We start from the raw sequence: 17458 nt of genomic DNA on the forward strand, positions 1-17458 counted from the left end.
TTTTCAACATTTGTAAAACCCACAAGCATGGGTATGGTGCTGACAATCTAGAAATAGAATCAGGGTGAATTTGGGATAAGAAACTATGATCACAGGTTTCTGGCACATCTAAGGGAGGCAACTCTGCTCATCAAACTGTCTTGAACTATGGATGGCTTATATTTGATGGTCCCTTGGACATTGAATTAACAAAATGTCACAGCAACTGTAAATGTCTTGAAGTCTACTGTATATCGCCGTCTACAATATGACTCCATGAATACTGCACCCAACCTCCCAGAAAGTCATTTGAAATAATGCAAAATTATATACCCCATCTACAATGTGATCTGGAGTGAAACACATCAGCAGAGCATGTCAAGTCCCCGACCATGGAAATATTTCAACAAAAAATATATTTTTGTATTTTTTTTCATGACAGACAAGAGCAGTCTGGGTCCATTTCCACAAAGCGATCTTAGTGCTAAGATGGTAACTCCCATATATGAACAAAGACTTAAGCCAATCGCTAAGTGAGTGAGTAAGTGAGTTGGGTTCTTGCCCCTTTTTCAGCAATATTCCAGCAATATCAAGGCAGGGAGACACCAGAAAACTGTGCTCAATACATTGTCCCCATGTCTTTAATTGCACCATGGTCTTCAGCGTGGCGAGCAAAAGCTTTAACAACAAGGCAACACCACTTCCCCCAATGGCTAAGATCACTTTGTGGAGCAGGCCCAAGGTCATTCCATACCTCATATTTGTTTGTTTGCACTCAGCAATATTCAAGGTATATGACCGTGGTCTGTAAATGATCAAGTCTGGACCAGACAATCCAGTGATTGACATCATGAGCATCAATCTACATAATTGGGATAAGATGACATGCGTCAATAAGTCAGTGAGCCTGATCATCCAATCCCATTAGTCGCCGCTTACGACAAGCATGATTCCATACCTCATGGCACCCTGCTATGAGATTAATGTACAGAGCAGTACAGATGTGTATGAAGGCATGATATCACCACCATCAACATGTGTGACAAACTGTGACACAATAAGTGTAGGCATGTGGGAATAGGGGGGAATGGAGACAAATATTGCTCTTTTAGGACCTGTCAGGTCAGAATGTAGAATCAGTGTGCGTGACAACAATCTGGATGCCTCTTGCGTCATCCACACATGCACGTACGTGCCATCCATTGTGATTCAGCAATCATGTCAGAAATGTCAGTGTTGGTAGATTTAACACTGACAACTACATGAGACTGGGTACAATGAGGCCAGGGACAGTAGGGTAAGGTTAACGAATCATCACTCCCTATCTCAGTGATAGGGCTCTAAATCTCTAAATCAGTGACGTAAATGAATGTTTTTTCACCATAGTCAGAATTATTACACCATGCAAAAAGACCGAATCTAAAATCAACCATTAGAACCTCTGTTAGTTTTGTGTTTCACAACGCACACAGCAGTATTCCAGATATATGATGGCAGCCAGTAAATAATCAAGTCCAGTGATTGATAATGTGAGAAAAAATCCAAACCGTCAGGGCACAATGACATGCAATCAACCAACCCACTGAGCCTGATTGAGTGAGTTGGGTTTAACGACACTTTCAACATATTCCAGTTATATCACTGCGCGTCAGCTTCAGGTGGTAGGAAAGCCTTAAGTGATGCATGTTTTAGATGTTTGCCAATTTGGTGAAATCCATGAGCATGGGTATGGTGCTGAAAAACCTAGAAACATAATCTGGGCTAACCGGGAAGCAAAACCATGATTATAGTTTATGGCGTGCCCAAGGGACGCGACTCTCAGACTACTGGGACGACTACTTGGACAACCAGTGACCCTCCCCCCCACATGCCTGACCAACCAATATGTGATTGACATCATGAGCATCGATCTACGCAATTGGGATACGATGACGTGCATCAATCAGCGAGCCTGACCATCAGATCTGCGGATCTTCACGGGTCCCTTACCAAGTACGATAGGATCACCTATATTGCCTGTGACACGTCTCACGAAGCATCACGACATGGTTGGATGGAGGGCCACCTGGAAGCAGCATAGGGATGCTGCCAGATGATGTCTTCTGCTTCCTGTATAATAAGACTCAGGTTCAACAGGGTTCAAACCTTGGTTGGTATTGTAGGTGAACCATGATTTGGTATTCCTTTGATCACTGGAACTAATATTGTTGGTATTGTCGGCTGTTGATTGTGTTAAAGTACATCTTGAGAGAGGAGGGTTTGATGCACTCCAGACATTATTTCAGTTACGTCAAAGGCTATTTGGGTTGTATACACCCCAGGGAGTTGAGAACGAAAATCAAGTGCACACTGATCCACTGGGTAATAATATAGCGGTTTGTGCATGCCTTACGGTATGGACTTGGTGCACAATAAATACATTATTTGTAATTAGTAGACAAGCTCAAAACTGTGCAAGTCCAAGATAGCATCATGACCTTATGACATCATTTGAAATGACAGTGACATCAAGTGGCTGCAGGAAATTGGCAAACTCAGGAAGATATGAAAATTTTGCAAACAAGAATCTATAGCGATCAGCCGATTCCTGCAACAGTAGGGCTGGAAGAAGAATGTATCTTGCCACATGCATTAAGTATCATGTGACAATCAAGTCTGATTGGGGCTGTCTGTATCAACTGGAAAGCTAACACATGGTAAGCTATGGTGTTATTGGCATCTAAATAATGTCTTTATTCATAAGATAACAATCGTGCCAATCGTGTTTCTACACTAGATGTTTTTCTTAAGAATTAATTCAAAACCAATATCACTCTCTTGGCATATAATCAAAGACGATCAGTTATTACCATACTTAGGACTAATACTTTAGTGAATTAGGTTATACACCACTTTGATATCATATATATATCACATGTCCGTTTAATGTTGGACATACCCATGAAGATCTGGGTTAGTATAGGTCTTTAGAAACCCATGCTTGTCGTAATAGGTGAGTATGAATCGCAATGGCTGGTGAGTATGTGCATGTTTGGATGACGCAAGAGGCATCCAGACTGTTGTCACGCACACTGATTCGACATTCTGACCTGACAAGTCCTAAAAGAGCAGTATTTGTCTCCATTCCCCCATGCCTACACTCCCCCTCTTCCCACATGCCAACACTCCCCCTCTTCCCACATGCCTACACTTATTGTGTCACAGTTTGTCACACATGTTGATGGTGGTGATATCATGCCTTCATACACATCTGTACTACTCTGTACATTAATCTCATAGCAGGGTGCCATGAGGTATGGAATCATGCTTGTCGTAAGAGGCAACTAACTGGATCGGGTGATCAGGCTCACTGACTTGTTGATGCATGTCATCTTATCCCAATTATGTAGATTGATGCTCATGATGTCAATCACTGGATTGTCTGGTCCAGACTTGATCATTTACAGACCACGGTCATATACCTTGAATATTGCTGAGTGTCCTAAGAGGCGACTAACTGGATCGGGTGATCAGGCTCACTGACTTGTTGATGCATGTCATCGTATCCCAATTGCGTGGGTTGATGTTAATGAATTATGATATCAATCCCTCGATTGTCTGGTCAAGAATCTTTTGACAGACCGCCATTATTTTGCTGGAATATTGTTCAGTGAGAAGTTACACAACAAACAAACAATGATGTTTGAAAAAAACAAATTGAACATAAAGCACAAAAAGCAAGGATAATAATCAGGATGAATTTGATTCAAAAACATAATCATTGGATCCTGGTACACCTAAGGGATGCAACTCTATGCAGTACATTAGAACTCCTTTATACAACTGTGTCATCCATGCCCATAATACAATATATCACTTATGTCTAATAACATCATTAATGTTAATTAATCAATCATCAACACAAAACTGAAAAAAAAACAGGCACAGATACCAGAATAACCAACTACCCATGAACTATCGAAGACATGCATACAACATGGGCGTTTTCTTGATGCGAGTGTGATTTTCAATGTATCAAATACTGCATTCCCTTATAGTCAGACAATGCACTCATCTTTGCCTCTCACAAATACAAATTCCACATGTCTGGACTTCCATGCACTCCTGAGGTTGATGGCGTCTAACTTGGGACTATGACTGTCTCCCTTCCACACAAGCAGCTATGGGTAACGCTCAGGTGGTAGCTTGTCGACAAACAATGTATAGTGTTTCCATAACATCTCAAACTTTGCTATTCTTCATTATAGGAGACAAGAAACAAAGTATGTTTTTTTGTCACATTAGCAGGTAATCATTCTTCAGAGAATTTTGATATGCTAAACATGACACCAGCATAGGAGGAATAGTGATCAACAAGTAACTGTGAAAGTGATGAAGTCTTGTGGTACAACATTTAACAACTATGTAGCCATGTTTTACCTTGTATCTCAGCACCCATTGTTCCCATGTAATACCTGTGTATTCTTATTTTATTTTCTAAATTTAAGCAGAGAACCAAGAATCGCATACCATATTTTTATTTTTATTTGATACTTCATAAAATGTTAAGCCAGACCTTTTCTTCTGAAATTTCTGATGAATGGCCCAAACATTCAGATCAGTCGGCAATTTTTTTAAATTTTCATTTTCAAACATTTCCTCAAAATGTAAAGTAGGTAGGAAAGAAAAGAAAGTGGGGGCGGAGGCATAGGAAAGAAACAAGTTTAGAGTTACCTCCCTTCCATTATAGACACATATTACAGATTTAATTATAGAATCTTAAATAATTTATTCATATTGATAGCAAACAAAGTACAATCACATATTGTACTCATGTTGGCAGGGATTCAAACTCAAGACTTTCCAATCATGTGTAAATGTTTTAGCCACTCAGCAATCCCACTGGCAAACAGAATTGTTTGTTTGTTCGATTTTGGTTAAACACTGCTTTGAACAATATTCCAGTTATATAATGTCTAAAGTAAAGCCCACTGTGATGCTGGTTATAGACTTTTACCAGTTTCGCACGTTCGTTCATTCGTGAGTGTGGTTTTATGCCACTTTTGGCAATATTCCAGCAATATCACGTCGAGAAACACCAGAAATGGGCTTCACACATTGTACCCATGTCGGGAATTGAACCTGGGTCTTCGGGGTGACGAGCAAATGCTTTAACCACAAGGCTACCTGACCGCCCTTACCAGTTTGATAAAACCCATAAGCACACGTACTGTTACAAACCTACAAACAATCAGTGTCACATGAACATCCTTAATCAGGAGAGAATATAGCAAATAATGGAATTAATTGGAATACATTTGTTCCAATATTTTAGGCAAAGCACAGGGAGGAGAGCCTGAGTGTCCCAGGCCAGATATTCCATCAGACTGTTCACATGTTAAACAAGCACCTTCCTGACAAACAACAGACTGTAGTATACACTAGGGCTGTTACGATTCACTCGCGTATTCGGTGAATCGAACCGTATCCATTCATGAATTGAATTCGCTATTCGTGGCCACTAGAATCGAATATTTATGTATATGCAAGCATGTGCATTTACATAAAAATATCCATAAGAACATATTATATGCATAGATTTCTTCAAAAGACAACACTCTTATACTATTTAATTTGACAGTATTATGGTCACTGGTCATTTTCCCATTTGAGCAGATACTAGAACCTGGATAAGTGCAGTATATAAATGTATAATATGTTAATAATTAACAAACCATGTCAAATAATTTATGTTGTTATTGCTTCCCTGAATATAACAAATAATACATCAGCTTCTGACTTGTGATTGTATTCGTGAAATAATATTCGTATTCGTTACCCTATATTCGTGATACAAATCGTATTTGCCTCATAACGTATTCGTTGCAACCCTTGTATACAGCGACATAGACAACATACTGTCAGAAACACTACATCTCTATAAAATCTCCCACCTAAGAAGTTCCACACCTGTGCCAGCAATGTTTAAGACCCAGGGGAGACTAAGGCCTGAAGAGTTCACTCCCTTTGATTGGTCATTACAATTATCTCATCAGAAGCTTAACTATTACATAAATTTCCCTTCTTATTTTCCAATAACATCTTACGGTTAAAAAAAAAATGTTTTCGTATTTCTCGCTACAGAACTGTATGAAGAAAGCTCTGTAGTAAATCAAAGTGTCTAAACTACATAAACCTAAAAACTTATCAAACATCAAAGAAAACAGATTTCTTTCCAGAACACACAATATACAAGTCATCATTATTTGAAAAAGTGTTACAATGTTTTTCATTTTGAACCTGTCATTTCTCTTTCTATCAAGATAAAACCAATATTAACTTTGAAGTGAATCTCGTAAAAGTTTTAAAATCCATCCTCGCAATTATGGGATGATACATATTCATGATAAAACTGAATAAAATCTCGTAAAAGAAACATCTCAATCACCTTTATTCTCCCCCTGTCACACAGTCCATCTTCCACTAATGAAACTGATATTAAACTGAGAGGTTCCAGATTACACTGACGGCAAGATGCTAATCTTTATTCAATAAATCCTGCGTTTTCATCAAAGTAATTATCAAATGATCGCTTACCGACTGAAACCCTACATTAGAACTGCAATAATGGCATGACCTTTCACCTTTTATCTTAACCAGAAATACGGTTAGAAGTCCAAAAACCTCCTTGTTGTTGTCAACCAATCAAACATCTCTATCTCAGAATCAGCTTCACACGGGATGACATTTAATAATGAGATTATTGATTCGGAATCTCGGCTCCGTTTCCTTCATTGAGCTTTAGATTTGATAGAAATCAAATAGCAATAAATGCACATAAACTCCGCATCTCACTATACCATCACCATCTGATGGCTGGCGCTGGATATTGGGAGGAGAAAATATGAAATATCATTTGAGTTATAACTATACCAGATCAGAGGGTGCTATTCACAGATCATGACTCTCCATGGCGAGGCTCTAATCCCTTCATTTTGGGGCAATTTCATTTGAGTGCAATAAAAATGGGGTAATATTGTGGCAATATGTCATTGAATCCGTCAAAATAAATGCTGAAAGGTAATTGACCAGGCTGCTGTTCTATAGCAGATAAATATGGATGATTACTTCACAGTGAGCGTTTAATGCAATGGCACTTGCATGAGCCGTATTCCACTCTCAGGTGATACGACATGCTGTAATGTGGCTCACAGCATCTCAATGCTAATGCCATTGAACAGGGAGGATTTCACAGCAGGGATTACAAACTGAGACAACACAAAGCTGAGTAACAAGAAACTTGTCAAAAACATTAAACCAGATTGTGCTTCCAATTATTAGGAATCTTCAGAATTTGAATGAACGAAGAAAATGCCATATCGTAACGATATGGGATTTAATAAATATTAAAGAAACCATGTTTGGTTTAGAAATTCAAACAGAATTGTTTGGTGCTTTTTATTAATAGTTACAGACCATCATCTTATATAATTATGAACAGATATTTTACTGAAAATTCAGTAAATCATACATTTACCCTGGCTAAATCTATCCCAAGGTTCTTGTCACAAGGGAAACAACAAATGGACAGGAATGTCTCTGTTTGCTTGCTTGTTTGTTTATTTGTTGGTTTGTTGGTTAACCCCCACTCAGCAATGTTATATATGATGATGGTCAGTAAATAATAAAGTCAGGGCCAGACAATCCAGTGATTGATATTGTGAACAACGATCTACACCATCGGGGTATGACCTCATACAATCAACCAAGTCTGACCACCCAAGCACATTACCAGCACAGGTCATAGCCAACCCTGGCAACTTTAAATAAACGATGGATCTGACATACCGGTGGTCGATAACATTAGCAATTAAAATCCATGTCATGTGCTCTCATTGATCAACCAAGTAAAAAAAATTAAAAAACCTAAATTAATGGAAAACCAATCAATAATGAAATCCAGGTTGTAAAAAGCCTGTAATGGGCTTTAAACAACGATGAAGCGTATGATATAATAAACGCTATCCACAAAGGTAACTGCGGAACACTGAACAGATCTGCCCTTGTAATATTGTACTGATCAGAGATCATTCCATAACCAACAAATTATTTGGTTTCATTTCGATTCAGACCATCTATGCCGAACAAAACAACATCCATCACACAACTTTCCATCAACATGATCAGCATCAGTCAAGACCTACACCCACAACAGTATTCAACATACAGCTCTGAAAACAATCAATGCCCCATCAATACAGTAGGTAAACCATAAACGTATGGCGGTCACACGTTGCCGGCTGCTAGCATGCTTAGTGGATTGACAGGTCTAGTGATGCCATTAACCAAATAGACGCACATCCATTTCCTGGGAGTTTTGACCACTGCTCATGATAAGGTCACTGCAAGCAGACCAATCTTGGTCAAGATCCACTGACCAAACAAGTGATGTCCCCAGCCAATAACGGAGAATGAGGCCCAATCAAATGAACCATTCTCTGATGGCCTCTAAATCAATTGGTTTGAGCCCTTGGGATGTCATCAGGGCCTACGTGAGCCCATGAGGCAATCACCATACACCATTTCACATTCAAAGTCATCTCGCTATCTGTAGTGCTCCAAATTTACAAAACGTCACTGATTCATCACCTTGTTAGCCTAGGAAAACAATGAGACCGTCAAAATGATAATAATCTGTCATATGTGATTATTTCTTGTGCAAGGCATATGCATGAAAGAATGGCCTTGACTCAGAGTGTGGATGAGTGAGTGAGAGATTGAAAGGGGTTTTAGATGGTAGTCAGCGATACTTGGTTTCTGAACTTTTAAAGTGAACTTGACCCAAGAAACAGTTTAGGATTCTCCATTAATCAGATATTGATCTTCTCACGTTGTCGGCGTGGGATGCATATTTTTTACACAAAAGTGATTAAGAAGGAAAAACTATATATTTTACCCCCACCTAGAATACTAACAAACACAACTTGGCACACATTGAACTCAGGTTTTCCATGCAATGTCAGTTGTCAAGCATTTCATTTTAGGGATAATAATCATTTGTATTATTAAAATATATCAATTATTAATTTTTATGCTTTATATGATGCAGGATATTTAAGAAATATTTGTTTTGGTGTTAAAAATGACTGACGTGCAAAATTTAAAGTGATGAATCTATACTCAGGTGAGTGAGTGAGGGAACATAGCTTTGCACTGCATCAGCAATTCAGCCATAACAGGCAGAGTTTCATTGTCAAAAGCCACGTACACAAATCGTTAAAGCTCAGATTGATTGATTCAGTTGGTACTGTTTTAGGAAGAAATGCATAACCATACAACAAAGATCTGTAAATAATGGATCCAGGACCTGACAAACCAGTGGTTGATTGATACTAGTCAATACCTTCTGGGTATGATGACACACGTCAGCCAGGTCATACATCGTAACCAGTCATGTGGGGTCTCACAGCAAGAAAGTATTTGGGACCTTCTTGCTCCAGGATCTCAAAAGGGCACAAGTTTTAGAGGCATTGAAGCAGAGTGAGTGAGTGAGTATGGTTTTACGCCGCTTTTAACAATATTCCAGCAATATCACGGCGGCGGACACCAGAAATAGGCTTCACACATTCTACCCATGTCGGGAATTGATCCCGGGTCTTCGGCGTGACGAGTGAATGCTTTAACCACTGGGCTACCTGACCGCCCCTCATTGAAGCAGAGACGGTGAGGATATTGGCAATGAAGAAAAAGCTAAGATCTGTCCTTTGGTTCAGTTCCTCCCATGGAACATAATTCAACAATCATCGTCATAATAATTCTGTTCATGGCAATCTCTTCAGCCACGGCATCAATTGTAGAGGTGGATGCAAGAATTTACAGAGAGGTAAGGTGTACACAGTACCCAAGTCATGCAGTGAACATAACCAACTCACATGTTGATATGTAAAGTGTCTCAAAAGTGGAGAGGTTGTGGGGGTTTAAACAAACCCTGTACCCTCAGATCTCCTGGTGAAGTGATCTGCTGGAACATCTGACTTGTTATCACAGCCAGTGTTGTACGGACATCCCATCTGGCTGGGGCACATCTTGATCGACACCAGCAACAAGGGTCTCATAGGACGTAGGGTAGAAGCTTTGACAGACCAAGGAATCAAATGAGGGAGTGAGTGAGTATGGTTTTATGCCGCTTTTAGCAATATTCCAGCAATATCATGGCGGGGGACACCAGAAATGGGCTTCAAACATTGTACCCATGTCGGGAATCGAACCGGATCTTCGGCGTAACGAGCGACTGCTTTAACCACTTGGCTACACGACCGCCCCCAAGGAATCAAAGATGAATGTCACCATCAGGTCTTGCAGCAGGACTGTCTGGTGTTGGGTAACCCAGCTGGCCCATTATAAGATGGCTGCTAAAGATGAGGAACAAAACACTTACCTTTATCTCCCCAGATCCCACAGATCAGACGACCTTGCTCTCTGGATGATGAGCTCAGGGTTGATTTCAGGAATTAACTCAAACAACATCTACGTGAACAAACATGAACATACCTGTCAGTTGCTATGCTTGTGATCTAGGTACACCAGCAGGACACAGACAATGAGAGATTCACTTCAGATGACATCCATGGGCAGACAAGTGGGCTCATTGACTCAGATTCGCTGAAACAATAACATTTATGGTTGCAATTCTGATATATTTCCAGAAAACAAAACAAGGCCACATTTTCTTGTCTGACTTGATGCATAATCTTTTGTCCATACAAATATGAATACAGTCAAATCTGGACATAACAAACTATGGCTGTACAAAATTCAGTTTGTCCTAACAAACAGTATTTTCTGGTACTGCCCTTCTGGATATTCATCAAATAGCTCTTAAGAAGATCCAACTTTAGAATTTGTCTTCAACAATCCATGCTCGTTGTAAGAGGCAGCTAAAAGGATCGGGTGGTTAGATTTGCTAACTTGTTGATGTATGTCATCATATCTTAATTGTGCGGAACGATGCTCTTGATGTCAATCACTGGACTGTCTGAAATGGGCTTCACACATTGTACCCATGTCGGGAATCGAACCCAGGTCTTCTGCGTGATGAGCGAAGGCATTAACCACTAGGCTACCCGACCGCCCCAGCTGACCAAAGAAACCTTGAACCACAAACAGTGCACTGAGTTAATCATTGGTAGGTTTCTACAAGACATACACCGAAACAGTCTACCAGTCTACCAATCTAGTCCAGATCCCAGCACAAACTTACAACATGTCTCATTATCTCTCTGGTTATAACAAAGTCACAGATTACAACAGTATGTCCAAATGATCTGGAAAAGGAGATCCTAATCACAGCCAGGAAACCTCAGCCATTGTGATCCCTTACTCCAAAGATATATGCCCCGTAGCGGATGTTTCCCTCTCTGGCACCACAATGAGCCTCCAGACAGGAAATATTGTGACATCTTTCTCTCCTCATATCCCTTCCATACCCCCTTCATCTATGACATACAGAAACAACAGCACATGGAAGGCCTAAGCTCCCCCTATAGTCTTCTAGTAATTATACGACTAACATCAGACGAATTCTCCCAAATATTAAATCCCCTCTGGGAGGGGTGTGCTGAAAATATTATAAGTATGCACCACATCCTTGATTTAAAAATATTGGCATAACACCAAAGTAATATCAGTTTCAGAAAACTGTTTGAACCTGAAAGATTTTGAGAGGATGCCATCTGTGGTTTGTCTCCTAATTGCTTATATAATGCTTAAGGATATGTAATTGTAACATCATGTTGGAACTGACAGATATGAAGTGTGAAGGAAGCTTCAATAAGGCTGTGCAGAGTTTCTACCCTTTATTATTCAGCATATTTCTCCAGAGGCAAAATATATATATACTACTCAAAGAAGTTAAAGAACATCCAATTTTTTTTCATGTGACTATAGTTGATCTGTCATGGTCAACCTTATCTTTTTTGAGTAGTACATATATATGTCATTCAACTTTTGGACCCGTAAACATCCGGGGTAGAATAGGTCTTTAGCAACCCATGCTTGCTGCAGCGACCTTGCTTGTCGTAAGAGGTGACTAACAGGATCGGGTGGTCAGGCTTGCTGACTTGGTTGAGGCATGTCATCGTATCCCAATTGAATGGATCGATGCTAATGATGTCAATCACTGGATTCTCTGGTCCCGACTTATTATTTACAGACCGCGGTCATATAGCTGGAACATTGCTGAGTGTGGCGTTAAACAACAAACAAACAAAACTTTTGATTGGATTACTCCTATCCATCAATGTACGTTGAATCTGTCTAATTGTTTGTTACTGTCTTATGAACAGCAAGCGAGATTGTCATGACTTAGTTTGTTCATTTGTTTGTTGTTTAATGTCACACTTTGCAATATTCCAGCTGAATGATGGCGGCACATAAATAAGCAAGTCAGGAATAGACAATCCAGTGATTGACATCATAAGCATCGATCCACAAGACTGGGTTACGATGACATGCAATCAACCAAGCCACTGAACCTGACCACCCAATCCATTCAGTCGCCTTTCACAACAAGCAGAGGTTGCTTGGGACCTATAGTCTGACCTAGAATCCTCACTGGTCCATTTCATATTGAAATGATCAAAAGTTCTCATTTTCAAAAGCTCTGATCCCATGAGATTCATAACAGTGTGAAATGCTTCAGATTCCCTATAAAAAATTGAGCAGAATAGAATGTGTCCTCATTGTGCTTCAAGATCCTCAAGGATGTAAAGATGTCTTGTATCAATAACACTGATACCCATACCAGGACTTCTAGCCTGTTAAAAGGATGACCTGAGAAATAAATGAATTCCCATTCCCTACGTGATAGCTCAATTCTTTCACAATAGATGAAGCAGATTAAAATTTAGTACAATGACTTAATTGCTTCATGAACCACCCAATAATTGACATGCATTTTCTATGACAATTGTTGTCATTTCAATGTTCTTTGCTGGCTATTTGTGTGAATCTATTTCCATACTAAATGGGAGTTGAATGCCATTGCAGTCACAAAGTCGGACCGAGCTTGTTGAGATGGATCGCATGCAAAGGTTCCATCGTCACTTAACAGGGCGAGTGCTGTATCACTTCTGTGCAAACATGATCAAATATTAATGGACTTTAACAACCAGCTTACACAGGCCTTGACAAAATCAACCACAAAACGTGGATAATTATGTGTTTGGACAAGTCTACAGGGATTTGAAGGATATTAGATCGCATTGTCCTCTAACGATAATTGTACACCACACTGTGACCCAAGGGGAGACAATTATGGGTTGTCACAGCTCATGGTGATAAAATGGATTGGTTTCCACACTCTTGTTATGCACAGACAAATAGAATGTCATCATTCCTAACGTCATCCTACTGCAACAGTTTACACTAATATGCACAACTGATTTCTTTCAGACGATACTGAGAAAGATTGGACACACCAGGATTAACAACTGATTTAGTAAATGAAAGAGATGGTGAATGGTCATAGAATATGATTTTTTAGATAATTTCATGTGGAAAATTCAGTGTTCCTAAACTTGTCAATTCTAACCAAATTACACTGTAGGCTTCAGGTTTCAGGTCTTATCAACCCGTAAAATAGGAACTTTGAAACATTAACTTTATGTCCCAATAATATACTTTCCATCATCTCATATCTCATATCACAAAAGTGCCTTTACAAAGAGGGGTGAACACAACAGTATGTGAGTCACACAGGTGAACACCGAGGACAGTGAACATCACAATGAGTCACACAGGTGAACACCGAGGACAGTGTACATCACAATGAGTCACACAGGTGAACACCGAGGACAGTGTACATCACAATGAGTCACACAGGTGAACACCGAGGACAGTGTACATCACAGTGAGTCACACAGATAAACACCGAGGACAGTGTACATCACAGTATGTGACCTTTACACAGGTGATGAACACCAGGGGAAGTGAACACAGGGACAGTGAACACCGAGGACAGTGTACACCACAGTATGTGAGTCACACAGATAAACACCGAGGACAGTGTACATCACAGTGAGTCACACAGGTGAACATCGAGGACAGTGTACATCACAGTGAGTCACACAGGTGAACACCGAGGACAGTGTACATCACAATGAGTCACACAGGTGAACACCGAGGACAGTGTACATCACAGTGAGTCACACAGGTGAACACCGAGAACAGTGTACATCACAGTGAGTCACACAGGTGAACACCGAGGACAGTGTACATCACAATGAGTCACACAGGTGAACACCGAGGACAGTGTACATCAAAATGAGTCTCATAGGTGAACACCGAGGAAAGTGTACATCACAGTATGTGACCTTCACACAGGTGATGAACACCAGGGGAAGTGAACACAGGGACAGTGAACACCGAGGACAGTGTACATCACAATGAGTCTCATAGGTGAACAGCGAGGACAGTGTACATCACAGTTTGTGACCTTCACACAGGTGATGAACACCAGGGGAAGTGAACACAGGGACAGTGAACACCAGGGGAAGTGAACACAGGGACAGTGAACACCAGGGGAAGTGAACACAGGGACAGTGAACATCAGGGGAAGTGAACACAGGGACAGTGAACACCAGGGGAAGTGAACACAGGGACAGTGAACACCAGGGGAAGTGAACACAGGGACAGTGAACATCAGGGGAAGTGAACACAGGGACAGTGAACACCAGGGGAAGTGAACACAGGGACAGTGAACATCAGGGGAAGTGAACACAGGGACAGTGAACACCAAGGGAAGTGAACACAGGGACAGTGAACAACACAGTATGTGACCTTCACACAGGTGATGAACACCAGGGGAAGTGAACACTGTGATAGTGAACACCACTGAATGTGAGAGACACAGAGGTGGTGGACATTGATTTGATGAACACCACCTTACGACCTTTGTTCAATATCAATTTTCCCACCGAAAAGTAGCCAATTTGTTTTTTTCAATATTCTCACAAATAATGAAATATTTCATATTTAGCCAATCTTGTATAGAATGGAGTTTAATATTGAACCTGTTCACTTCTTATGACAAATGACTGACAAGACCACAAAAAAATCCAATCATTCAATATCAACCTTATCAAATCTGAACTTAAAAGCATGAAATTTATTTCAACCAACCCTAAGGTTCCTCATAACGAACTCAAGATTCTGAATCAGAATCATGTGGTGAAGTATGTAGAAATATACCACATCAATACTGTAAGGCATGGGACAACCAAGCAATGTTTCATAAAAATCGCTTTGTCATCAAACACTTCAACAAAAGGGGGTGCGTAATTAATACCCACAAAAACCCTCCAGAAACCTCCTTGTGAATTATCAATACTGCAGCATAATTAGTTGTCCCACACCATAATTCTATGGCATCTAATAACCTATTATCATCATATGCATACATGCAGCCAGACCACACAGGCTCCTCAGACCACCAGACATTCCTGTCCTTCAATCAGCTCTTCAGACAGAATGGGCCAAAGACGCTGCTTCCCCGGACTAAAATAGGCACAGGAGTTAATCCTTAGTAATAATTATGCCTGTAAATGCCAAGGGTTGTGGATGACAAAGATTCTACTTTCACAACAACTACTTGACCTTTTAGACAAAATCACTTTTCCTGTCCGAAAAATAACTTGGAGGATTAGGATTTAACACTATTTGCGCTGGAGTTATGACTATAGATCAGGGTTTAACACTATTCTTGTGCCAGACTCAATACCAGGTCAGGGTTTAACACTAATCTTGTGCCAGACTCATTACCAGTTCAGGGTTTAACACTATTCTTGTGCCAGACTCAATACCAGGTCAGGGTATAACACTACTCTTGTGCCAGACTCAATACCAGGTCAGGGTTTAACACTATTCTTGTGCCAGACTCAATACCAGGTCAGGGTTTAACACTACTCTTGTGCTAGACTCAATACCAGGTTAGGGTTTAACACTAATCTTGTGCTAGACTTAATACCAGGTTAGGGGATAACACTACTCTTGTGCTAGACTTTATACCAGGTTAGGGTTTAATACTAATCTTGTGCAAGACTTAATACCAGGTTAGGGTTTAACACTTCTCTTGTGCTAGACTTAATACCAGGTTAGGGTTTAACACTACTCTTGTGCTAGACTTAATACCAGGTTAGGGTACCTGACACACAAACCTAAAATGATACCTTGTCTGGCACATTGTCTGACCTGGCAACAAGATTTAACACCAATAGTCCTAACCTGAATAGCACAAGTATGTTCAGTCTTCTTCAGGCACAAGAGTAGTGTTAAACCCCAACCTGGTATCAAGCCTAGCACAAGAGAAGTGTTAAACCCTAACCTGGTATCAAGTCTAACACAAGAGTAGTGTTAAACCCCAACCTGGTATCAAGCCTAGCACAAGAGTAGTGTTAAACCCTAACCTGGTATCAAGCCTAGCACAAGAGTAGTGTTAAACCCTTACCTGGTATCAAGCCTAGCACAAGAGTAGTGTTAAACCCAAACCTGGTATCAAACCTAGCACAAGAGTAGTGTTAAACCCTAACCTGGTATGAAGTCTAGCACAAGAGTAGTGTTAAACCCAAACCTGGTATCAAGCCTAGCACAAGAGTAGTGTTAAACCCTAACCTGGTATTAAGTCTAGCACAAGAGTAGTGTTAAACCCTAACCTGGTATCAAGCCTAGCACAAGAGTAGTGTTAAACCCTAACCTGGTATCAAGCCTAGCACAAGAGTAGTGTTAAACCCAAACCTGGTATTAAGTCTAGCACAAGAATAGTGTTAAACCCTAACCTGGTATTAAGTCTAGCACAAGAGTAGTGTTAAACCCTAACCTGGTATCAAACCTAGCACAAGAGTAGTGTTAAACCCAAACCTGGTATTAAGTCTAGCACAAGAGTAGTGTTAAACCCTAACCTGTTTTCAAACCTAGCACGAGAGTATCATGTGCCTGAAGAAGACTGAACATACTTGTGCTATAGGTTCTACTACACCAAATCAGTACCAGTTTGGAGAGTGCGGTTTTCGTAGGGAGCCTTCAGTGCAGATCGAGAGATATCTGCAGGCTGTGATTGGAGGATATTCTGTAAGATTTTTATGTCTTTCAAATGTACATCCATCCAGTTATTAAAACTGACCATGTTTTTCTATATTTAGTACTGTCTTTTTCAACATGATGACTTATGCTGAATGTGACCACAGCTATTTTCAAGTAGGTGACATTTGGTGCGAAACTGGGGGTGGTGTGTTTAGCTTCCGGTACTCGGAAAAGGAGCTGGCTAAGCTAGTCATTTTTATTTTTTTTTATTGCTGCTCTAAGGCCAAACTGTGCACACACGTACAGGTAATAGCTGTTGAATGCTTAGTTATTTTAAAAAAAATCATAACGTTACTATAGAAGTCTATGGGAAAACATTTGGTTGTGTGTAACCTGTACAGGTAAGGACTACTTGTGTTAAATC

The 17458-nt window shown here is 40.2% G+C and overlaps 1 protein-coding gene across 9 annotated transcripts in view; it reads right to left on the minus strand.

The window, feature by feature from the left end:
- The window catches only part of LOC124135962 (poly(rC)-binding protein 3-like), a 358312-nt gene that overhangs the window by 154165 nt on the left and 186689 nt on the right, over positions 1-17458 (minus strand). For all 9 annotated transcript variants that reach the window (XM_046501684.1, XM_046501683.1, XM_046501695.1 and 6 more), the window contains one exon: positions 10510-10620. The gene's annotated coding sequence lies outside the window, so the exon portion shown is untranslated. The remainder of the gene's footprint in view (positions 1-10509; positions 10621-17458) is intronic.

Source organism: Haliotis rufescens, unplaced genomic scaffold (genome assembly GCF_023055435.1).
Source record: "Haliotis rufescens isolate VD_foot unplaced genomic scaffold, xgHalRufe1.0.p SCAF_4, whole genome shotgun sequence".
NCBI classification, from domain to species: Eukaryota; Metazoa; Mollusca; class Gastropoda; order Lepetellida; family Haliotidae; genus Haliotis; species Haliotis rufescens.